This window comes from Cetorhinus maximus, chromosome 4, assembly GCF_964194155.1.
Source record: "Cetorhinus maximus chromosome 4, sCetMax3.hap1.1, whole genome shotgun sequence".
Classification (NCBI taxonomy): Eukaryota; Metazoa; Chordata; class Chondrichthyes; order Lamniformes; family Cetorhinidae; genus Cetorhinus; species Cetorhinus maximus.
Window position 1 is genome coordinate 118,899,325 of NC_135882.1, and position 24,709 is coordinate 118,924,033.

The 24,709-nt window shown below is 40.1% G+C and overlaps 2 protein-coding genes across 3 annotated transcripts in view; both read left to right on the top strand.

The window, feature by feature from the left end:
• The window catches only part of LOC144679844 (copine-3-like), a 750,377-nt gene that overhangs the window by 312,561 nt on the left and 413,107 nt on the right, over positions 1-24,709 (top strand). The gene's annotated exons all lie outside the window — the stretch shown is intronic.
• The window catches only part of LOC144679841 (NEDD4-like E3 ubiquitin-protein ligase WWP1), a 196,494-nt gene continuing 171,804 nt past the window's right edge, over positions 20-24,709 (top strand). For both annotated transcript variants that reach the window (XM_078540684.1, XM_078540685.1), the window contains exon 1: positions 20-488. The gene's annotated coding sequence lies outside the window, so the exon portion shown is untranslated. The remainder of the gene's footprint in view (positions 489-24,709) is intronic.

The window sequence follows — 24,709 nt, forward strand, 5'->3', positions numbered from 1 at the left end:
CACCACCTTGACTGCAAAGCTTCGAGTCTGGACAACTGTGAGGGCTGAACAATAGTTCCAAAGCTGTTCCGGACTTGACCACCTTCACCCAATGAATGGCCCGCCGTTCTTCTGCCCCTTTCTGTTTGGATTTCGACCTGGGCATCCTGCTGGCTGGTACACCAAGCCCTCTGCGAAGACAGTTGGGCCTTCAGCAGTGTTGCAGCTCCACAATATTAAAGCCTGCTCGCGCGGGGAGCTTTGCCCGGACACACTGGCTCCGTTTGTTGGAACAAGCGCGGCCGCAGCGCGTTCGCGCGACGCCGGACGACGCGCGCGAGTGAGCGTGCGCACGCACGTGCACCCGGTGTCGGTGACGCGGACGAGTGTCGGTGCCGGAGATGGGAGTCGAAGAGCGGGGCTGCGCGGCGGAGCGGAGAGACGAGGAGTAAGGGAACCGTAGCCGAAGCGGCAGCGCCTGCGGGAGGAGGAGGGAGGCCTTTAAACCGGTGAGAAGCACAGGCCCGGAGAGCAGGCTGAGGGCGGCCGTGTATTATTTTTTTGGGGGGGGAAGCGATGCTGCCACTCGGTGACTCTAAGAGCGAGTGTCGGGCACGGCTCTTACCGGAGCTGAGGCCGGGGATGTCAGTGATGAGGTCGGGCGTCGGGCGTCGGGCCCCCCTCCCCATGCCTCCCGTGAGCGGAGGCCCCGCTGTGCGGCTGAGCGCCCTGAACCCCCGGGACTCCGGGGAGCCCCGGCCCCTGTGACCCAGGTCAGACAGGCGGAGGCAGGGCGGGCGGGCGGACAATGTGTCCCTCTCGGGCCGGGAGGAGAGGAGAGGAGGGGGGGCGATAATAGGGAGCCGCTGATCCGGCTCCCTGCCGAGTTTCAGGGCTCGCACTCGATCCGGATTGTGCAGAAAAAAATAAACCGATCAGTGTTATTAATAAAAGTTATTGTCAAGTGAGTGGACATTTGCAGCACGGTTTCTCTCGGGGACTGCTTTTTTATTGCTAATAAACGGATCAGACTTGGTCTGCCCAGCAGTTTAGAGATGGGTCTGGTTTGGTTTGTACTCGGGCTGGACAGCGGATCGCTTGTCTGCTCTGTGTACCCGAACCAGGAGGAAGAGATTGGGGGAGGGTGTCGTTGTTGTTGTTTGTGAGAAGGGACCACTGCAGCTCCAACTGCATGCTGCCCTCCTGGCAATCACAAAGTGTCCATGACCATGACGAAGCAGCAGCACGTCTTAGATTTGTATATGAGTATTTTTAATCCAACCCTTTCTCCATCTGCGCGCTGGTAGGTTGCAATCCAGTGGATCTGGTGTGATTGGAGAGCGAGCGCAGTTTGCAAGTTTTACCGTTTGACGAAAACATTTTCTCAGGTTTTTAAAGTGTTTTCTGGACTCCTGTCAGCTAGTAGCTGTGCCCCCCCCCCCGCCCCATGTAAGGTCCAAGATGCGAGAATTCCTGGATTCCTCTGCCTCTGCTGACAGAAGTAAAACATTACAGCATCTTAATTCAGGGCCTTTGGTAGGCCCGGTGCTGTCTGCAAGAATACAGCCCGATGTGCAGTTTACAGTTTTATAATTACTGTGTACCGATGGACTTTTAAGCCTCCCAAATGAGAAAGTAAATTATAGTACTGTGCATGCCTAGATGACAACTGATACAATTCAGGCAAGCCTTGCAAACCTTTACTGAATTTCACAGATTAAGTCTTTTTTTAAAAAACAGTTTGTTTCTGCAAAATCGAAGGAAACAACATGGAATTTGAACATAATTACTACAGGAGGGAGTGTGCAGGCAGCGAAGACCCCGTTTCTCTCACATTTGTTTAATAGTGTATTAATTTACTGATAGTTTTGTTTTTGACCTGTGATTACACAGATGTTGTTTGTCAACATCCAAATTAAAAGTCCAAAATATTCTTTGAAGCTAAAACTGCATCCTTAAGTTACAAGTCTTGAAGACTGTCAATGAAATTAATTCATTTAAAGTTCATGCTAAGTTTTTATGTTGAGAACTTTTTTCTGAAAAAAGCCTGACTTTTCTCAGACCTGATGCCTGTTTTGTATTTATATTGCTGTGTCTGTCCTTCATACATACCCCACTGGAAGCTTAGTTTGCCATGGCCACATGAATAATTACCTTAAATTGCAGGGATTTGCTAAATCGTCTCGTCTTGATAGCTAGTATCTTGTGGTACAGGACTGTATGAGCTCTTTTGACCAGTGATTGAGATTACAGCTACTCCAATTACTGCATATTGATACATTTATGATCATCCTTACTTTATTTGTCTCTAAATCAGAAAAGGGTAAAATTAAATAACGAGTACACATACAAAAACAAAAAAATCCTTGTGATTTGACACCTATTTAGCTCAGTTTTGAGTAAAAGGCAATACAGTATATGCATGGCCTCAGATTAATTGCCACTAGTTATTGTGAAATATATGCGCTGTATAATTTTTCAGTTTATTTCTCTGATTGCAGCAACAGGCTGCAAATAAAATGGAGATGATTTTAAATTATGCAAACCATAGACCTCTCAAACAAGGGTCAGCAGCAGAAAGATACGTTGATTGACACAGCCCTACTATGCTGCATGACTCTTGTGCATCCTTGCTCTACGTGAATTGAAAGTAACTGACAATCTTAATTTGAAGATGAGAAGAATATTTTAGAATGCTGAGAGACTGGGAAATGTGTGCATTCATAGGGGCCTTGTACATGAATCATAGAAAGTTAACAAGTAGGTACAGCAAGCAATTAGGTAGCCAAATGATATGTTAGCTTTCGTTATAAAAGGATTACTTTAAGAATAAAGAAATTTTACTACATTTGCACAGGGCATTAGTGAGGTCATACCTGGAGTAGTGTACGCAATTTGGTCTTACCTAAGGACAAACAAGACTGGTTCCTGAGATGAAGGGATTGTCCTAGGAGGAGGGATTGAGTAGACTAGGTTTATCTTCACTGCAGTTTAGAAAAATGAGAGTTGATTTAATTGAAACTTGTAAAATTCTTCAGGAGCCTGATAGGACAGATGCTGATAAAATGTTTTTCCTTGTTGGGGAATCTAGAACACATGGCCACAGTCTCAGAATAAGTGGTTGATCATTTAGCTTGAGATAAGGAGAAGTTTCTTCACTTTAGTAGTTGTTGATTTTTGGAATTTACTATTCTAGAGAGCTGTATAGACTCGGCTGTTGAATATATTTAAGACATAGTTTGATAGATTTTTGGGTACCGTGGCAATTAAGGGATACGGGGATAATGTGGGAAGGTGGAGTTGAGATGGAAAATCAGATATGATCTTATTGAATGGTGGGGTAGGCTTGAAGGGCCAAATGGCCTCCTCTGGCTCCTAGACCTATTCTGATATAATATCACACAGAAAATATTGTATGAAGGCAGAGAGGCCAGGGAAGTCGTGATTTTTAGAAAAGTGCTGAGGGCAGTCATTAACTTCCTTAATCAACTTGATTAGCATAAATGTTCTTAAGGGAAAAAAACAAATTATTGAATAAATGAAACAAAAAATAATGCTAGAAACATATGTAAGGAGAAATACAAGTTAATATTTTGGTATTAAGCCTACATTAGAACTCAGGCTAATTTTCAGAAAATTAGCTTTTACTTGGAAGGTGATGGGGAGGTGGAGATGGAGAAGGAAGAGTAGCAGGGCGGAAGGGACAGAGATGAAAGAAGTTTGTAAAGCAGAGGTCAGGGACAGAAAATTGAAGGGTGAGCCACTTGGTCTGGTCTCACGTTCCATCCTGTGTGTCATGAAAGTATAATCATTTTCATAATTTTTTCAGGTTTATTGTGAAATAGGTTTATGGGGGCAAGTATAGTTGGGCCTGTCTATCTGTGATTTAATTACATTTGTCGTCAAGTAGACTGCAAGTTTAAATCATCAAAAGAAGCTAAGTGCTTGACATGCTAATGAGTAAACATGGATGCTGGCTTAACATGTAAGGTGTGAAGGGAATTTGCATTTTTAGATAAATTAATGGATATTTAGATTTCAAAGGGATCTTAGTCTGTTTACAACTAGCCAGATAAGCAAGGCAAGAATGTGTTTATTTTTCCCAAAGGTTACTGGCAATATTGACACCATGAAAGATTTTATGTTATGAGGAAGATACAGTTTCAAAGACATATAGAACAATAGAATTTATATATTAAAAAGAGAGAAACATATATAAAGAAGAATGAAAGGTTATGGGTGGGATTTTCTGCACCCACCTGCCGCCTGGATCATCCGGTCACGCAGCAAGTCAGTGGACTTCTGGCTGGGGCACTGTGGTGAGTCCCGCCCGCGACAGGGCCGGAAAATCCCAGCCTAAGTGTCAGAAGGCCATGTAAAACCTAACAGAAGTGTGTGAAATAGCCTTAATAAAGCCTCTAGCATTTGTGCATAAGTCTGGTGTCTAATGAAACAGAAGCTGGGGAAAAGCCATTTGGAATTCCACTGTCCAGGGTATTGTGTTAACTTGCCAAGTTTGTTTTAAATCTAAGATCTATTTTTGGACTGTTGCTTTAAAGGGAGTGTAACTGGTAGTCAGGTTAGTTAGGAATTTTACGAGTTATTATAGTAGCAATTGTAGTCTTACATATTTGCTTGAAATCTTTTATTTTGTTAATAAATATTTTAATTCAAATTTTTTAAATGTCTAAAGGTCATTGGTAGACTTATTACTTCTGAATTCAGTGCACACATCTCATAATAAATACAAATTGCAAAACCATTGTGATAGCGCGACCAAGTTTCCCTCATGGATTTGGTCCGTCTGACACACATCACCTGCCACATCATATCACTGTGGTTGATTTGAGTGGCATGGGAGAAATTCATTTTGGCCAGAAATGGTGCATTGCCTTGGGAGACATAGGGGGAAAAAAGATTAAAAATAGAAAAAATATGCTCTTTATGTGCAACTTTAAACTTTTGACTTATATTGTGTGTACGTTATGCAGTATTTTGTATGCTTAGTTGTAAGACTGTTCACAATATACATGTGAAAACGGTAGCTGAATTCTAATATTTTCCATGCAGTATTATTGCATCATTTTGCAGTGCTGCTTAGAGAAATCAGAGAAGTGATGACACTCATTACAGTGTTTGTGAGAGTATGATTGTAGAGGCTTATAAAATTGACACCGATGTGAAAAGAATCCAGAGACATTTTTCAAAAGAATTCAGAAGATATTTGGAATTTATTTTCTTTAGTTAAAGTGATGACAATTTAATATTTTGTTCACCCTTTGCAGCACTATATTCAAATTGACCAGACAGGCGTTGGATCAAATTTGTTTGGTTGTAGATGTTATTTATTTGGCAAGGGCATGTGTGTAAAGGCAATTGCTGTTAGGTCAGCCATACCAAGTGCATTGGTAGCTCTACACCAATTTGCCAGTTATAAAAACACCTGCTTTTGGTGCAGAATTCATTTTCTTTTGGCTTAAATAAAATAAAAGCCAGATAATTGAAAGAGTATGTTTCCTACTATAAACAAATCTTTTTTTTAATCATATATATGAGAGAGAGTTGCATTTTTTTCTCTGTAGGAGAGTACGGATGGTGAATTAATATTTTGACTTAAGTATGTGTTTAAATTTTCACATTTTAAAATATCACCATGAGTTTCAGTTCCATGTCTTTCCAATTGGTTTTGGATATAGTTTATATTGATTCAATAGTAACATTTTGAATAGTAAGTTTTTGAATCTTTAAATGATCTTGGCAGTGCAAGGGATGGTGTAGCTGGAAGATTAATGTTAAAAACAACACTATCAGAAAATATTCTGTAAATGGGGAAAATGGTCAATTGATCACTCTCTAAATAAAATCAGATTGTTGCGTTTAATGGCTATTCATTACCAAATATCTTTATTTGGGAAATAAAACACCGTTTTTTTTAAATCACACACAATACTTGTGGACGGTACTTTATCATGATGAAACTGACTTATTTTTCCTTGCATGTTTTATGAAGGAGTAGAGTGGGTGAATTTAGCTTTATCCTTGCTGCACCTGAAACAAATAGTGCAACCACCAATAATACTAGATCTCAGAATTTAATGTCGAGTCAGAGTGTGGAGTTTATACTGTCAATTGTAAACCAGAGTGTACTGGAAAATAGAAATGCTTTGGTTTGCAGTTGACAGTATAAACAGGGCATAAATGACAAAGTTGAGCTTTTAAGTACCAAATGAGATAAAATAGAATATCTCACTGTTCCACATGAGTAAAGGCAGAACAGATAACTAGATCCAGATTAATTCTAATCCTAATCTATTGATAACTGTTTTAATGTATTGGAATAATAGAACAATGGAGTCAATTGCATGTTCACTTAGTAAAAGTCTTGCATTTTTACTCAGGAAAAGTGGTGGAATCTGGCTTCTTGGCTATTTTCCTGTGTTTAGTCAACCAGGACAATCTGAGGAATAACTGTGTTCTTCACCACTCCTCCTGCAACCTCTTATTGTCTGCATATCTCATTGCAAGTGTTAAAACAGGACTAATATGTTAATTATCACCATGGCTCAGTTGTCTCTGAATCAGAAGGCTGTGGGTGAAAACCCCACTACAGGTTTTAAGGACTGAATCTAGGCGGATGCTTCACTGCTGTACTGAGGGAGTACTGTATTGTCAGATGCATTTTTGGCTGACCTATTAACTGAAACTCCACAAAAGTTACCATGGGATAATTAGAAAAAGGTGCCTGACCCACACTCCTCCCTCTGCTAACACCTTTAAAATCAGATTATCTGCTCATTTATTTGATATCTGTGGGAGCTTGTGGATAAAATTGGCTTGTTTGCCATATAATAGATAATGTACTTAGGAGTAATTCAGTAGTTGTGAAGCATTTTGTGATGTCCTAAGATTGTGATAAAGGGACAATAAATAGATTTGTTAGCATAATTGAAGTCCATGAAATTAAAGGGGCACTGGCAGTGGAGATGAAATTGACTGCCAGACAGAAAGCAGTAGTGAATCATTGTTTTTTGGATTGGAATAAAGTGTACAGTGATGTCTGCTAGGGTCAGTTTTAGAACCATTGATCTTTTGTTATATATTAATGATCTGGAATTGTGTATGGGGACATAATGTCAGACTTTACAGATGACACAAAGCTTGGAAATGCATTAAAAATGAGAATAGCAGACTTCAGGAGGATGTAGACAGACTGGTAAAATGAGCAGACACATGACAGATGAAATTTAAAACAGAGAAGCATGAAGTAATGAAGTTTGGTAGGAAAAATGAGAGATGGCACAATTAAATTGTGGAATTTTAAAGGGAGGCAGGAACAGAGAGACCTGAAGTTTCAAGTACAGAAATATATGAAGGTGGTAAGACAAGTTGATAGGACTGTTGCTTAAAAAATGCATAAAGGACATTGGCTTTATAAATAGATGCACAGAGTTACTGATTTGGGAAGCAACACTACATTTAAGGAAAAAAATAAAAATACCTGGAAAAACTCAGCAGGTCTGGCAGCATCTGCAGAGAGGAACACAGTTAATGTTTCAAGTCCGTATGACTCTTCAACAGAACTAAGTAAAAATAGAAAAGAGGTGAAATATAAGCTGGTTGTTGGGGGTGGGGGGGGAGGAGAGGAGAGGGTAGAGCTGGATAGAGGGCCAGTGGTGATAGCCAAAAGATGTCATAGACAAAAGGACAAAGAGGTGTTGAAGGTGGTGATATTATCTAAGGAATGTGCTAATTAAGGGTAGAAAGTAGGACAAGCAAGGTACAGATAGCCCTAGTGGGGGTGGGGTGGGGTGAAGGAATCGAAATGGGCTAAAAGGTAGAGATAAAACAATGGATGGAAATACATTTAAAATAATGGAAATAGGTGGGAAAACAACATTTAAGGATACTGGTTAGATCTCAGCCAGAGTATTATGTCCAATTCTTGACTTCAGAAAGAATATCAAGCCCTTGGAGAAGATTTACTAGAGTGTACCAGAGATGAGGGATTTCAGTAATATAAAGGGACTGGTGAAGCTTGGAATGATTTAATAAAAAGAAAAAGATGACTTACATTTACACAGCTTCTTTCACAACAACCAGACATCCCAAAGTGCTTTGCGACCAGTGAAGTACTTGTGTTGTAATGTAGCAAAGGCAGCAAGATTTGTGCACTCCAAATTCCCACACAAGCAATGTGGCAATGACCAGACAATTTGTTTTGGTGATGCATATTAGCCAGGGCAATGGGGATAGCTTCCATGCTGTTCTCCGAAATAGTGGCATGGGACCTTTGAAGTCCACCTGAGAGGTCAGACAGGGCCTTGGGTTTTATGACTCATCCAAAAGACCGCATCTCTGACAGTGCAGCATTTTCCTCAGTACTGGAGTGTCACCCTAGATTGTTGGGCTCAAGTCTCGGAGTGGGACTTGAACCCACAATCTTCTGACTCAGATGAGTGTTACCAACTGAGCCATGGCCGAGGTGTTACAGAAGTGTTCAAAGTTATGAGGGATAGAGTAGGTGGGGAAAAACTGTTGCCATTGGCAGAAGGACAGAGATTTAAGATAATTGGCAAAGCAACAGGTGAGGTGAGAGTTGTAATGATCTTGAATGCATTGCCTGAAAAGTTGGTGGAAGGGGATTTGGTCCTAGCTTTCAAAAGAGAATTGGATTGCTACTTAAAAAGGAAATGTTTGCATGAATATAGGGAAAGAGCAGGGAAACTCTTTCGAGTTACCAACAGTCACAGATTGCAACTTCTTTGGAGTACAATCACAGTTCTTGGTTTTCCGGGAGTGGGACACGAACCCACAACCCTCTGATTCAAAGGCGAGGGTGCTATGAACTGAGCCACAGCTGACACCTCTAATAGATTTGTTGAAACTCTTTCGAGTTATCAACAGTCACAGATTGCAACTCTTTGAGTACAATCACAGTTCTTGGTTTTCCGGGAGTGGGACACGAACCCACAACCCTCTGATTCAAAGGCGAGGGTGCTATGAACTGAGCCACAGCTGACACCTCTAATAGATTTGTTGAAACTCTTTCGAGTTATCAACAGTCACAGATTGCAACTCTTTCGAGTACAATCACAGTTCTTGGTTTCCGGGAGTGAGACATGAACCCACAACCCTCTGAGTCAAAGGCGAGGGACTAATGAGTAGATGTTGCAAAGAGCCAACGCAGACTTGATGGACCAAATGGCCTCTTTCTGTGCTGTATAATTCTATGAAATGCAAGTCTTTTTTTTAACATGTAGAAGAAAAGATGACCTCTCTTCCCTATTTAGGGTATTTCTAGGTACTTTTTGGGTATTGATCTCAGGTCTTCAATAAATTGAGAATTAGTCCCAACTTTGTTTTTTTTTGACATTTTCTTCTGTTTCTGTAGATTCTGACTTCTTTGATTTTCACATGAATTCCTACCTACATCAAAAAGTCATTAAATGTAGAAAAACATTTTACAAGTTGTCTATTCTTCATGTGTTCTCAGTGATTTGCAACTTCAATCTCCATTCACTTTGGGTTCTCCCCTCACAGTTCACTCTTCCCTTAACCTCTCCTATATAAACTCTTTCTTTACCCATATTCACATCCATAATTTTACTTTTCTACTTCATGCAACCTCTCTGTGTACATTGTGTTGACCACAGACAAGGCAATCTCTGAAAATTTCCTTGTATTCCTCACCACTTGCATACCCCAACCCCTTCCAACCACAGTCATTCCTGTATCTAAGCCTGTTTTTTTAAAAAAAAGCCAAGTCACTTACAGCTGCTGTTGCAAGCTCCCAACTATCAAGTTTTTTGATGTCCATTGGCCATGATATTCCTGCAGCTATCACATCTGCTTAGTCCATTGCCTGAGTTGGCTAGACCACTTCAAGCACTATTGGGCCTAACTCATTTTTGTTAGAACTGTTAACCACTCCAGTATCTTCCTGGAATGCAAGGGTAACCCTGATTTCTTTTCTTCACTAACAACTGCTTTCTTAAACCTTTCTGCCCTGTCCCTTCCTCTCTCACTTCCAATAACTGTTAGGAGCTCATGTTTGTCGCCTTCACTAAGACTGAGGCCATATTGTATGCTTGTGATAAAGGGACGGCAATAATCATGGGTGATTTTAATCTACATATAAACTGGAAAAATCAGATTGGCATTAGTAGCCTGGATGAGGACTTCTTCGAATGCTTTCAAGCGAATTTCCTAGAGCAGCATGTTCTGGAACCAACCGGAGAGCAGGTTATATTAGACTTGGTATTGTGTAATGTTACAGGATTAATTAATGACCTCCGAGTAGGTAGCAGCGACCACAATATGATTACATTTTGCATCCAGTTTGAAAGAGAGAAGAGTGGGTCTAAGACTAGTATTTTAAACTTAAATAAGGGCAATTATGTGGGCATGAAAGCTGAGCTAGCTGAAGAGAATTGGGATACCCAGGCTGAGATTAGATCAATAGAGAAGCAGTGGCAGACATTTAAGGGGATATTTCAGAATATTCAGAATAGGTATATTCCTATTATAAAGAAAAATTCTAAGTGGAGGACCCACCATCCATGTTTAACTAAAGAACTAAGTAAAGCATCAAACGTAAGGGAAAAGCATATAACTATGCAAAGACGAGTGCCAGGACAGATGATTGGTCAGTATATAAAGAATGGCAAAGAATGACCAAAAGGTTAATCAGGAGAAATAAAGTAGAGTATGAGAGGAAGCTAGCTATAAATGTAAAAGGAATAGCAAGAGTTTCTACAGGTATTTAAAAAGGAAAAAGAGTAAGTGTTGGTTCTCTAGAGAGTGACAATGGAGAGTTATTAGTAGATAATAAGGAAATGGTGGATGAAATGAACAAATATTTTGCTTCTGTATTTGCTAAAGAGCATACAAAATACATTCCAGTAATAGCTGTATATCAGGAGGTGGAATGGAGAGAGGAACTTGGTGAAACTGCAGTCACTAGGGAAGTGGTACTGAGCAACTGATGGAGCTGCGGGCTGACAAGTCTCCGAGTCCTGATGGACGTCATCCTAGGGTCTTAGAAGAGGTGGCTAATGACGTTGTAGATGCACTGGTGTTAATTTTCCAAAATTTCCTAGATTCTGGACAGGTTCCATCAGCCTGGAAAGTAACAAATTTGACCCCTCTTCAAGAAGGGAGCAAGGCAGAAAACAGGAAACCGTAGGCCAGTTAGCTTGACATCTGTCATGGAGAAGTTGTTAGAATTGATCATTAAGGAAGTTATAGCTGGGCACTGAGAAAAACTCAAGGTAACCGGGAAGAGTCAGCATGGTTTTGTGAAAGGGAATGCATGATTAATAATTTATTGGAGTTTTTTGAAGGAGTAACATGTGCTGTGGATAAAAGGGAGCCTGAAGACATGCTGTACTTAGATTTCCAGAAGGCATATGGTGCCACATCAAAGGTTATTGCAGAAAATAAAAGCTCATGGTTTAGGGGGTAGCATATTAGCATGGAAAGAAGATTGGCTGGCTGACAGAAAACAAAGTGTATGCATAAATGGGTCTTTTTCTGATTGGCAGGATGTGATGAATAGATTCCCATAAACATTTACAGCTCAGAAGGAGGTCATTCAGCCCATCATGTCTGTGCCGGTCTTCAAAGACCTGACTACCCCATTTTCCAGTGCTTTGCCTATAGCCCTGGAGGGGCCTGTGGTGGGCCTCAGCTTTTTACAATTTACATCAATGACTTAGATGAGGGGAGTGATGGCATGGTAACTAAATTTTCAGATGATGCAAAGATAGGAAGGAAAGTATGTTGTGAAGAGGACATAAGGAGGTTGCGCTATATCAGTTGAGTGAGTGGACAAAGATATGGAAAATGGAGTATCATGTAGGAAAATGTGAAGTTGTTCACTTTGGCAGGAAGAATAAAAAAGCAGAGTATTACTTAAATGGAGAATGGCTGCAGAACTCCGAGATGCAGAGGGATCTAGGTGTTATAGTATATGAGTCACAGAAAGTTAGTATGCAGGTACAGCATGTAATTAAAAAGGCTAATGGAATGCTTTCCTTTATTATGAGAGGAATTGAACATAAAAGTAAGGATCTTGTGCTTCATTTATACAGTGCATTGGTGAGACCACATCTCTAATACCGTGTGCAATTTTGGTCCCCTCATTTAAGAAAGGATGTGAATCCATTGGAGGCGGTTCAGAGGAGGTTTACTAGATTGATACCTGGAATGAGTGGGTTGTCTTATGTGGAAAGGTTGTACAGGCTGGATTTATTTCCACTGGAGTTTAGGAGAGTGAGGGGTGACTTGATTGAAGTGTATAAGATCCTGAACAGTATTGGCAAGGTGGACTTGGAAAGGATATTTTCCATTGTGGGTGAGTCCAGAGTGAGGGGGGTACTGTTTTAAAATTAGGGGTCGTCCTTTTAGATGAGAATTTTTTTCTGAGGGTTGTGCGACTTTGGAACCCTCTGCCTCAGAAGGTGGTGGAAGCGGGGTCATTGAATATTTTTAAGGCAGAGGTAGATAGATTCTTGTTAGGCAAGGGAATCAAAGATTATCGGGGGTAGATGGGAATGTGGAATTTGAAACACAGGCAGATCAGCCATGATCTAATTGAATGGCGGAGCAGGCTCAAGGGGCCAAATGGCTTACTCCTCTTATTTCTTATGTTCATGTATTCCCCCTTTCTCCTTGCCTCTTGCCCACCAAGCCAAATTTCTTCCAAGGTCTCTCCAGCCATGGTTCTGATCCCACATCTTCCTCTAGCTTCTGTTCTTCTTGTGCCCTCTCTGAGTCTATGTTCTTAAGGCCCACCTCTTCCACTCGTAGAGTAGTCAACATCTGACATCACTCTTCATCCTCATGCAAGCTGACATTGTAAATTGTTCCCGCTCCACAGGTATATATGCTTCTCTTTCAAAACTGCGATTTTTACCCCCTAAAAAAAAAATCATCTTTGATTCCTCTGATTTTGTAAACTACTACCCCATTTCCAACCTCCCTTTCTCTCCAAAGTCCTTGATTGTTGCCTGCCAAATCTATGCCCATCATTCCTACAGCTCTATATTTGTATATTTACATCAGGTTTGCGCCGCTGCCACAGCTTTTAAATGGCTCTAATCAAATTCATTAAAGTTGACATCTGTAGTGCACTCTTCCTCCTTGTCCTTCTCAACTTCTGAAGCTGTTGACCCAGCCAACTACACTGTCTTCCTCCAATGCTTTTCCTTCATTGTCCACACAATATATGGAGCAGTGTGTGACCGGGAACTGGGTGCTTTTGTAAGCAGAGTGCTAAAGTCAGGAATTTGGTGCCAGTGGAAATTCTTTTTTTTTTACGTCCGGTAACTGGTGAGCATTGTCCCGAGCTAGGAAACTAACTTGCTATTGCTTTACTAAATTAGTGACTAATTAACTAATCAAATAAATGAATAAATAAGCTTAGTTAGACATAGGGTAAATAATGTGCTGTAACGGCAAAATGTGCAAGTTTGTAGTGAACATTGCAAACCCGGACAGCCATACCTGCAGTGAGTGTCTGCAGCTCAAAAAACTGGGAGTTCGAGCCTCAGATAATGCGGGGCACCAGGGAGGGAGAGTTACCTGGGCACTTTGTTCCAGGAGGCAGCCACATGCCTTAGGTTAAGTAGAACTTTAGAGTTGGTCAGTGGGCATGGGAAGGTGGGTGTCACTGCAAGTCATGCAGGTATGGGCACCCAGGATGTAGTGACGGAAGATCCTTGGCCCTGACTTTGACCAACAGGTATCTGTTACCTGTGTGGAGAGAATGAGGACTGCAAAGTGGGTGGGCAAACTGACCACAGTGTACCATGATGTAGGACCCCATTTAAATAGGGGGAGTGCAAAGGAATGTGATAGTGATAGATGACAGTATAGTCAGGGGAATAGACACTGTTCTCTGTAGCCATTGGAATTGCAAAGGTTGTGTTGCCTGCCCAGTGTTGGGGCTGCAGACATCTCCTCATGGCAGGAAATGAACTTCGAGGGGGCAGGTCCAGTTTTCATGGTCCATGTAGCAACCAATGACATAGGTAGAACTGGAAATTATGTTCGATTTGAGATAGTTTGAGGAGTTTGGGTCCACATTAAACTGAAGAACCTCAAAGGATTTTTACCTGAGCCATGCACTAATTGACATGGCATCAAGCAGATTAGATAATTAAATTCATGGCTCAAAGAATGACACGGGGAAAAAAGGGGTTTTGATTCATGGGTTACTGTGCCAGTACTAGGGAAAGGGGGAGCTGTCCTGTTGGTCTGGGCTACACTTAAACCTGGCTGGGCTCAGTGTCCTGGCAATTGTCTAATCAAGGCTGGGGATAGTTTTAAACTAAAAAAGGTGGGATGCTCACATGAAGGGAGATTTAGAAATCTAAAGAGAAATTTTGAGGCAATAGAGCAGTGTAGCAATTTGGGTAATGACAAACAGAGTGGGTAGAAAGGGATAGTGAGTTTAATGATAACAGTACATCAGTGAAAATGTTCCATGCAAAGAATGGTGGTTTAAAAAAGATAAATTAAAGGCTCTTTATTCAAATGCATTCATAACAAGTTGAGTGCACAAATAAAAAGAAATGGGTTTGATATAATCGTCATTACAGAGACATGAGTGCAAGATTTCCAAGGTTGGAAAATAGTTATTCCATGGTGTACCTTTGAAAAGACAGGCAGAATGGGAAAGGTGGAGGAGCAGCCCTGATAAAGTATGACATAAGGACGGTAGCTGGAAAGGATTATGGCTCAGAAGATCACAAAGTAGAATCTGTATGGCTGGAAATTAGGAATAACAGGGATCATAAAGTCCTGCTGGGAATAGCTTGTAGGTCCCCTAAAAGTAGTTATAGCGATGGATATTTTACAAGAAATAATTGGAGATTAGCAAATGCAATGTAATAATTATGGACTTTAATCTTCATATAGACTAGACAAATCAATTTGGCGAAGGTAGGTTGGAAGACGAGTTTATAGAATGTTTTTTTGACAACTTCCTAGAACAGTACACTGTGGAATTAATTGGGGACAAAGCTGTTGTAGATCTGATGTTGTGTAATGAGGCAGGGTTAATTAGTAATCTAATTAGTAAAAGACCCTCTGGAAAAAGTGATCATAATACAATTTTATTCTATATTAAGCTTTGAGAGTGACATACTCCAGTCCAAAAGAAGAATCTCAGAGCCAATTACATAAGGATGAGAGGAGAGCTGACTTAGGTTGATTGGGCAAATAGACTAAAAGGAATGGCAATAAATAAACAATGGGAAACATTAAAGAAATGATTCAAAGTGTTCAACATTAGCAAGAAAGATCCATCACTGGCTTATTCGGGAACTTAAAGACAATATTAGATTAACAGAAATCACAAATTACATACCAGAAATAGAAAGTAACCAGGAACTAATAAGAGTGAGGAACTTAAGGTAATTAATGTCAGCAGGAAAAATGAATGAGAGAAACTTATGCGATTAAAAGCTGAAAAATCCCCAGGACCTGATGGCCTACATCCCAGGGTTCTAGAAGAGGTAGCTACAGAAATAGTGGATACAGTGATTATGATTTATCAAAATTCCCTAGATTCCTGAATGTCACCAGCAGATTGGAAGCTAGAAAATGTAACACTGCCACTCAAGGAAGCAGGGAGAGAGAAAACAGGAAACTACAGGTCAGTTAACCTGGCATCAGTTTTCAGAAAATGCTGGAATCTATTATTAAGGAATTCTTAACAATGCACTCAAAAAATCATAGTATGATCAGACAGAATCAGCAAGGTTTTACGAAACAGAAAACGCGTTTGACAAATTTATTAAAGTTATTTGGGGGATGTAACTAGTAGGGTAGACGAAGAGGAGCCAGAAGATGTAGTATAATTGGATTTCTAAAAGGCATTTTGTAAGGTGCCACACAAAAGGTTGATATGCGAGATAAGGGTTCACAGTTTGGAGTAATATATTAGCATGGATGGAAGATTGGTTATTGGACAGGAAGCAGAGGGTAGGGATAAACAAGGTGCTTGCAAGTTGGCAGGCTGTGACTAGTGGAGTGCCACAAGAATCAGTGCTGAGGCCTCAGCTATTTACAATCTATATTAATGACTTAGACAAAGAGGCAGAGTAATGCGTTTGCTGACGATACAAAGCTAGGTGGGAATCTAAGCTGTGAGGAAGGCACACAGAAGCTGCAAAGTGATACAGACAGGTTAAGTGAATGGGCAACAAGGTGGCACATGGGGTATAATGTGGGGAAGTGGGAGTTTATTCACTTTGCTAGTAAGAATAGAAAAATGATACTTTTTAAAAACTTGTAAATATTGATGTTCAGTGAGACTTGGGTGTACTCGTACAAGGAACATAGTTTGCATGCAGGTACAACAAACAATTAGGAAAGCAAAAAGAGTGTTGGGCCTATATTGCAAGGGGATTGGAGGCAAGAACAAGGAATTGTACAATTGTGTCGGGCTTTTGTGCCACCAGATCTGGAATATTGTGCTCAATTAAGGAAGGATATACTTGCATTGGAGGTGGTACAGTGAAGGTTCAGTGGATGAGAGGCTGTGTAAATTGGACCTATGCTCTCTGGAGTTTAGATAGATGAGATGCGATATCATTAAAACATACAAGATTCTGAAAGGGCTTGACATGGTAGACAATGGGAGTTGTTTCCCCTGCTGGGCAATCTGTAACAAAGGGACACAGCCTCAGCATAAGGTGTTGATTATTTATGACAGGTGAGGAGAAGTTTCTTCTCTCAAAGGGTTGTGGATCTAGGGAATTCTCCACACCAGAGGGTTGTGGATGCTCCATCATTGAGTATAGTCAAGGCTGGGATAGACAGTTTTTTGATCTCAGGGAATCAGGGGATTTGGGGGTGGGAGGGAAAGTGGAGTTGAAGCAGAAGGTCAGCCATGATTGTATTGAACAATCCAGCAGACTCAGGGGACCATATGGTCTGCTTCTGTTAGTTCTTACAGTATGTTCTTATGTCCAACTGCTCTTGATTAATCTCACTCTTAGCTATCCAGTTGCACCCAGAGAATCTCTAGCAATTGCTTAATTTCCCACCTCTGAACTGTTGGCTCAGGAGCCCCCCAAGGATCTAGCTTGGTCCCTTTCACTTTTCAGCATGCTGCCTTTCTGCAACATCATTTGATGACATGACATCAGGTTCTCATGTACATCAATGACACTAAGCTCTACTTCTCCATCACTGCTCACAGCTCATTGGCTGCTGGTTAAGCAATGCTTGATTTAAAAATTTTCCTTGTTTTCTAATCTCTCCACGGCCTTACCACCATCTCCCCGCCTTTCTCTGTAATCTCCTCCAGCTTCACAACCCTCTGAGATATCCACGCTGCTCTAATTCTGGCCTCTTGAGTATCCCTGATTTTAATTACTCCATGGCTGTAGCTTCAGCTGACTAGGTCCCAAGCTCTGGAATTTTCTCCTTAAACTTCTCCACATCACTACCTTTCTTTCCTCTTTTTTAAGATATTTCTGAAAGCCAAGCTTTGAAGAAGCTTTTGGTCATCTTCCCTAACCTCACCTTATGTGGCTCGGTGTCAGATTTTGCTTTATAATGCTTGTGTGAAGCATCTTAAGATGTTTGATCACTTTAAGGGCACCATATAAATACAACTTGTTGCCTGCTGCACTGCCTGCTGTCAGCCTGCTTATATCACCATTTCCTCTAGTAATGTATTGGGAAGAGTGAAACCATTGCCACTGGCCTCCAAGTTAAACTTTGAACCCTTGCCTTGCCATTCCATCTCCCTCGCTGACCACTGTTTCAGGTTGAATCAGACTGTTTGCAATTTGAGAAAATATGCAATATAGGAAAAAGCTACAGGAAAAATACCATGAGTTCAGTAAGGAGGTAACTCAACATTCACGGGGTGAATTTCTGCAGGGGTTCTCCTGAAGATTTGTTGTAACTTTGCCAGAAGAGCTTGTATGAACACTATTTGTGCTTTCTGGAGGTTTCATAAAACTTTTGCAAAGTTATAGTAGATGAATAGAAGAAAATCGGTTCCTAAGACTATAGGGTTACTGGGCTATTTATGGCATAAAAATAGAGTTGAGACCACAATCAGATCAGCTTTGATCTTACCAAATGGCAGAGCAGGCTCGAGCAGCCGAATGGCTTACTCCTGCTTCAAATCCATATGTTTGTATGTTAGACAAGAAAAGACCAGCTAGCCTGTCCATATACTTATCTAGCCTGTTCCATAAAGTCACGATGCCATACTCATCACAATTTAGAAACTCCTACCCACTAGGAACCACACAGTCGCCTGGGAGAAGCAAAAAACTTTCGACTTACTTAGGTGATTGAAACTACCCCAGGAGACAACATTGATCATGAATTATATTCCTTTGCACTTACCTTTTGTATGACATCATCTCTGCTCCAACAACAAACTAATTTAGCTACTTTTGAGGTTTAAGGCAAATCAGCATGCTCCGGAGGAGCAAACAACTTGTTCTGTAAGTTTATTATTCTTTGGGAAAGAAGATCTGCCTAACATCTATGCTATGTCTACACTTGTGTAACCCACAAATGTGACCCTTGTTCCTCCCTAACCTATCTGATTGAAATAATTTGTCAATGTGAACACAACCGAGTTTCTTGGTTATTTTATAGACCTCAATCAGTTTGCCTGCATCTTCAATTATAAAAAGAACATAGACCCAGTGTTTTAAATCAATCTCATTAGCTAAAGTGTTTCAAACTGGCCATCAATATAATGGCCTTCCTTTGAACCTTTTCCAAAGCCTCAATAACACTGAGGGATCAGACCTGGATACAGCATTCCAAATCAGGTCTAACCAAGTCTTGTACACAATTATATGTTTAATTTTATATTATTTTTATTTCCTAATTTACTTAGTATCCTCTGGAAATTTTTCATAAGATTATAAGAAATAGGAACACAGTAGGCTATTTGACCCATTGAGCTTGCTCGGCCATTCAATAAGATTATGGCTGATTTGATTGTGGCCTTAACTCCACTTTCCTGCCTGTCCCCCATAACTCTTGTCTCCGTTGTCAATCAAAGGCCCTTCTCCCCTTCCTCATCCTCCCTCTTTGAGTAGCTTATTTGCTGCCCCTACAGCATCTCCATCTCCTGCTGCAGCCCAAGGGGGAATGTTACCACAACCTGCATGGCTGGAAGAAAATGGTTTGCCCAGAATATTGCATTCAGAGCCAACACCTTCCCCAGATGCAGCATGACTTGCTGCAGCTTTCACCAACTGTGACCAGCTCCTCAAACACCCAGCACTTCCACAAACTCAAACAGAACAAGTAAAAAGCAATTAACCTACGAGTTGTTGATCACCCCTTTAAATCCTGCTGGTGAGAAATCCTTCATACCGCTGTGTCTGTTTGAGAAAACACCAGCTGGAATGGGGAGGTCCAAAGTAGCAGCATTGTCATTAAATCAGTGATAGGTGCGGACTGACAACATGATCTGCTACATTGGATACTTTGGGCATGCAATCAGAATGATTCAGCTGTATAAATGGGGCTTTTGCCTAAGTTACAGAAATGGACTATGAGAAATCACAAGTAAATTCTGGGTGCTAATATCGTTATGGCCTCTGATTCAATTAGCCAGTTAGTTCCAAAGCTAATGCAGTTTTATGCTGTGTGAACCTGCATCCTTTGGAACAGGATTGAGACTTTACAATTTCATTTTATCCTTACAGCTAACAGGTTTTCATTCTACCTGTTCGATTTATCTTTGATCCATTCTTTGCGATAAAAGAACAGTATGCTAACTCTTGTGTATCATTTTGATTTCATTCACGATTTTATGAAAGATCTTCTATGTACTTTCAATGTTTCTATCATACATTGTGTGCTTTACTGTGCAGGGTAATGTTTGAATAATATTGTACTCAACATGATGCAGTAGGAAATTGTTAGGATTGCAAATGATGGATGCAAATTCTGATTTAATTGTTCATGATTCATTTGTAAAATAGTTGTTAGATGCTTCAAATGAAGCTTCCAACTAAAGTATTTAGGAATCTTTAGGAATCAACACTGCTGGAAAATTAGTGTTCCCATTTGTCAAATTCATGTTTCAATGAGACTAACTATAGGTTTAAGGGATAAACTGGGCAAAGTTCATCTCTATCTGAAAATTTAATGTGCTTAACAGACCAGGTTTGGGACCAGGGAGTTTTCTGATGGAAACAATTGGAATTTCTTTTATATAGTGAGATTTGTAAGCTGCAGCCGTTGCATAAATGTTTACTATCTGGACTGGAGCTTGTAGTTCTAATTATATGAATTAAACTGCTTCAGTAGATTATTTTGGCTTGCAATTTATAAGCGAGCTTCACATAATATCACTGCATTATAACTAGTTTATTTACTATATTAATAACAATATTTTTCAGAAAGTTTACACCCAAACAAAATGCTCAAATGTTGTGCAATGTACTTCTGTGATCTTAACTGGTGACCTTAAAATACTCATACCACTGCCAGTGACAAACCTGTAACCAAAAGTACTTTATCCTTGTGTTGTATAAATACAAAAGCTCTTGTCAGATACAAGCTAACTTTGGAAGGGCGTAATCAGTAATTGTATTGTTTTCATGGTTCGAATACCTGTGTTATGACAATATCATAGTCCTACAATTACACTAATCCTGTATTGTAGGTAGGACTTTTGAGTGAACTAATGCAACTAAAATACAGCTTAGGGTATATTTTGCTCCAATGAGTTTATGGCGCTTTGAGTTTTGGAGACTGTGAATGCTGATTTGCTTCACATCCTGTGGATCTTCCCAGGATTGTTTTCTTTGCAGAAGACATTCTGGTGGAATTAGGTAGAATCTCAGTTTTTTACCTCTGATTTGTGTTGTAGCTTGTTCAAGAAATCTGGTATCTGTCAACATGAAGGTTATTTTGCTCTTGGCCTTTCTGGGAACCAATACTAAGGTGACTTGTGTTGAAAAAAACACTGGTTAAATGCAGATCTGGATGATATTAATTGGGAATAACCAATGTTCAGTATTGTGGGTAAGAAAGACTTTTCAGTTCATCGTGAGGTGCATCAAAACCACGTGAATAGAGTCTGGTGAGAAATTGGTGTCAACCACGTTGTCTCTGATTATTTTGTACCTACAGAAAAATATTTTTGCTCGCTGATGGTGATTGGCAGTTTAAGTGATACTGTAGGTAACAATCCTTAGTGGGTTATGCTTCTCATTCTTTTTCAAGACTGTTTATTGATAAGTTTTGTTCAAGAATGTAGTACAAATTAAATTGTTTAATTTTTTTGTGTCTTTAACATACTTAATATTGTACACTTGATGGTTCCACTTCTGTGCTTGCCAGTCTGCAATTTTCCGCCAAATAAAATGCATAAACTTCAAACCTGACCCTGTTGATGAGAATAGAAGTAAAAATTCCTGACCAATATGGGTACAGCAAATAATTAGGAAAGCTAATACAACATTATCGTTTATTGTGAGGGGAATTGAATACGAAAGTAGGGAGGTTATGCTTCATTTGTACAGGGCACTGGGGAGACCACATCTAGAGTACTGTGTACTTAAGGAAAGATGTAAATGTGCTAGAAGCTATCAGAGAAGGTTTTTACTGCACTAGTACCTGGAATGGAGGAGTTGTCTTATGAGAAAAGGTTAGACAGGTTAGGCTTGTATCCACTGGAGTTTAGAAGAGTAAGAGGTGACTTGATTGAAACCTTTAAGATACTAAGGGGTCTTGACAGAGTGGATGTGGAGAGAATGTTTCCTTTTGTGGGAGAATCTAGGACTAGGGGGCACTCATTTAAGACAGAGATGAGAATTATTTTCTCTAAGAGTTGTGAGTCTTTGGAATTCTCTTCCTCAAAAGGCAGTGGAAACAGAGAGTCTTAGAATAGTTTTAAGGGAGAGCTAGAAAGATTCTTAATAAGTAGTGGGTAAAAAGTTATTGGGGGTAAGCAGGAATGTGGACTTGAGGTTGTAATCAGATCAGCCATGATTTAATTGAATGGCGGAGTAGGCTCCAAGGGCCGAGTGGCCCACTCCTGCTCCTAATTCGTTTGTTTGTATGTATGTTCACATTGATTCACACACCAGTGCAATACTGAGGGAGTGTGACATTGTTGGAGTTGCTGTCTTTCAGATGAGACTTTAAAGTAAGCCTTGTCTGCCTGTTCCAATACATGTAGATGAGTGCGTGGCATTATTTGAAGAAGAGCATAATCCAGAGGCATTGCATTTCCCTTATTTTGGTATAAGTTACAGCAGTTTTGGGCAATTTCTATTTTAGTAGTCTCTTAACACAACATCTATAAATAGACTCAGTGGATTAAATAACTTATCCATTAGGTTATACAGTAATTGATTTGAATTACTATATAAAGACAAACCTGCTATCCGAAAATGCCTGCACTAGGGATGTGAAAATCGCTCAAGTTTGCAACAAATCATTGCGTTAACTTTGGACTCTTAGCCTAGCCTTAGAATTTCATTAGCAGTTGAGTATAAAGTAATCACTGGAACCAGATTACCATAACTCTATAATCCATAAATTACATCCTAATGAGGCCTTTCATTCTATTGTTGTAACCAAAGGCTGACTGTAATTGTGGAAATTTTGCTGCAGTTACTGTAATAGGTGATCAAAATGTACTTAGTTTCTTTTTTCTACACTGCTGTTGTGTCTAGAAATGTTCTGGGGTACCATCAGCCTCATTCTATACCCACTAGAGCACAGCAATTGGACAGTTAGATGCATGTAACATAAGCTGTTTGGGTGAGGAATTAAGCTTGTGAGCGCCCATTCTTTGGGTGCTACTTAGTGCCCTTAGCGTTCCAAATTGGTGTCTGTGATGTGTGTGTGTACATTTGTAAGCGAATCACTCTGAACGCAATGTTGGTGCAGACATTAATGCCACATGCAGTGAACATCCATTGAAAGCCTTCACAACAGGCATATCATGATGTTAGTCATTGCCATTTTGCCCCTCAACACTCAAATACACTCTCAGAACACAGCTAAACACATAATCAGCAGCAAGAAGGACACCCCTCCCTGAATAGCACTATTTAAAGGGATCATCAGCTATATATAGTTTAGTTGTTGGTTGATATCTTCTGGATGGTGCTACAACTCTATAAGTGTTTGGTGCTATCAATAGTTGTTTCAAGTTGCAAAACTCTATAGGAAGTTGTGTGGTAGGTATTGAAAGATTTTTGTTGACTTCTGGGCTTTTGCACAAACCAGTTGCTCACAGGAAGTAGAATCAGGATGGGTGAAGATTAGGAATAGCAAGGGTTGGAAAATGCTGGTGATGATAGTTTAAAGGCCCCCTAACAGTGGTTATACCGTTGGGCAGAGAAATATACAATAAATTATTGTATCTTATGACAAAGGCAATGTAATAACTGAGTTCTTTCAACTTCATGTGGACTGGAACAATCAAATTGGCAAAAGGTAGTCTGGAAGAATGCTTTTGTGAAAGTTTCCTGGAGCAATATGTTGTGGAACCAACTAGGGATAAAGCTATTTTAGATCTAGTATTGTGCAGTGATGCCTGGTTAATTAGTAATATCATAGTAAAAGTTCTACTGGGAAATAGTGATCATAATACAATTGATTACCACATTAAGTTTGAAAACAACATATTCCAATCACAAACAAGAACCTTATACTTAAACAAATTATGTAGATATGAGGGGAGAGTTGACTAAGGTTGCTTGGATAAATATTCTAAAAGATATGGTGGTCAATGAACAGTGGGAAACATTTAGAGAAACAATTCAAAATGTTCAAGAAAAATACATTCCACTAAAAAACAAAAACTCAGCAAGAAAAATCCACCTGTGGCTCACTATGGAGTTTAAGGTTAATATTAGATTAAAAGAAGAGACTTATAATGTTGCAAAGAATGGTAGTAAGTTTGAAGATTGGGAGTGATTTAGAAACCAACAAAGGGCCACCAAAAAGATGATAAATAGGGGGAAAGTAGAATATAAGCATAAAGTAGCTAATAATATAAAAAAAACAGATTGTTAGAGATTTTACAAATGTGTAAAATGGAAGAGTAAATGTTGGTCCACTATAGAAGCAGAGACAGGAGAAATTATCATGGTGAATGAGGAAAAGGCAAAGGCATTGGACAAACACTTTGCGTCTTCCTTCACAGTAGAAGAGACAAGTTACATACCAGAAACCGAAATTCCCTAGATTCTGGAATGCTCCCAGCAGATTGGAAGTTAGCAAATGTTAGAAAGGAGGGAGAAAGAAAATGGGCAACCAGAGGCCAGCTAGCCTGACAGCCATCGTGAAAGTGATGGAATCTATTATTAGCAATGCACTTAGAAAAGCATAGTATGATGAGAACAAATCAACCTAGTTTTACAAATGGGAACTCCTGTTTGAAAAACTTCTTAGAGTTGTTTGAGGATGTAACTGGTAGGGTAGATGAAGAAGAAACAGTAGATGTGGTATAATTGGATTTCCAAAAGGCATTCAATAAGGTGCAACATGAAAGTTTAATAGATAGGGGCTCATGGAGTTGTGGGTGATAGATTAGCACGGATGGAGCATTGGTTAACGGACAGGAAGCAGGGATAGGTTGGCAGGTTGTGACTAGTGGAGTGCTGCAAGGATCAGTGCTGGGGCCTCAGCTATTTGCAAGCTATTTTGATGACTTAGACAAAGAGACAGTGAGTGGTGCACGCCAACTCTGTCATATACTGGAACC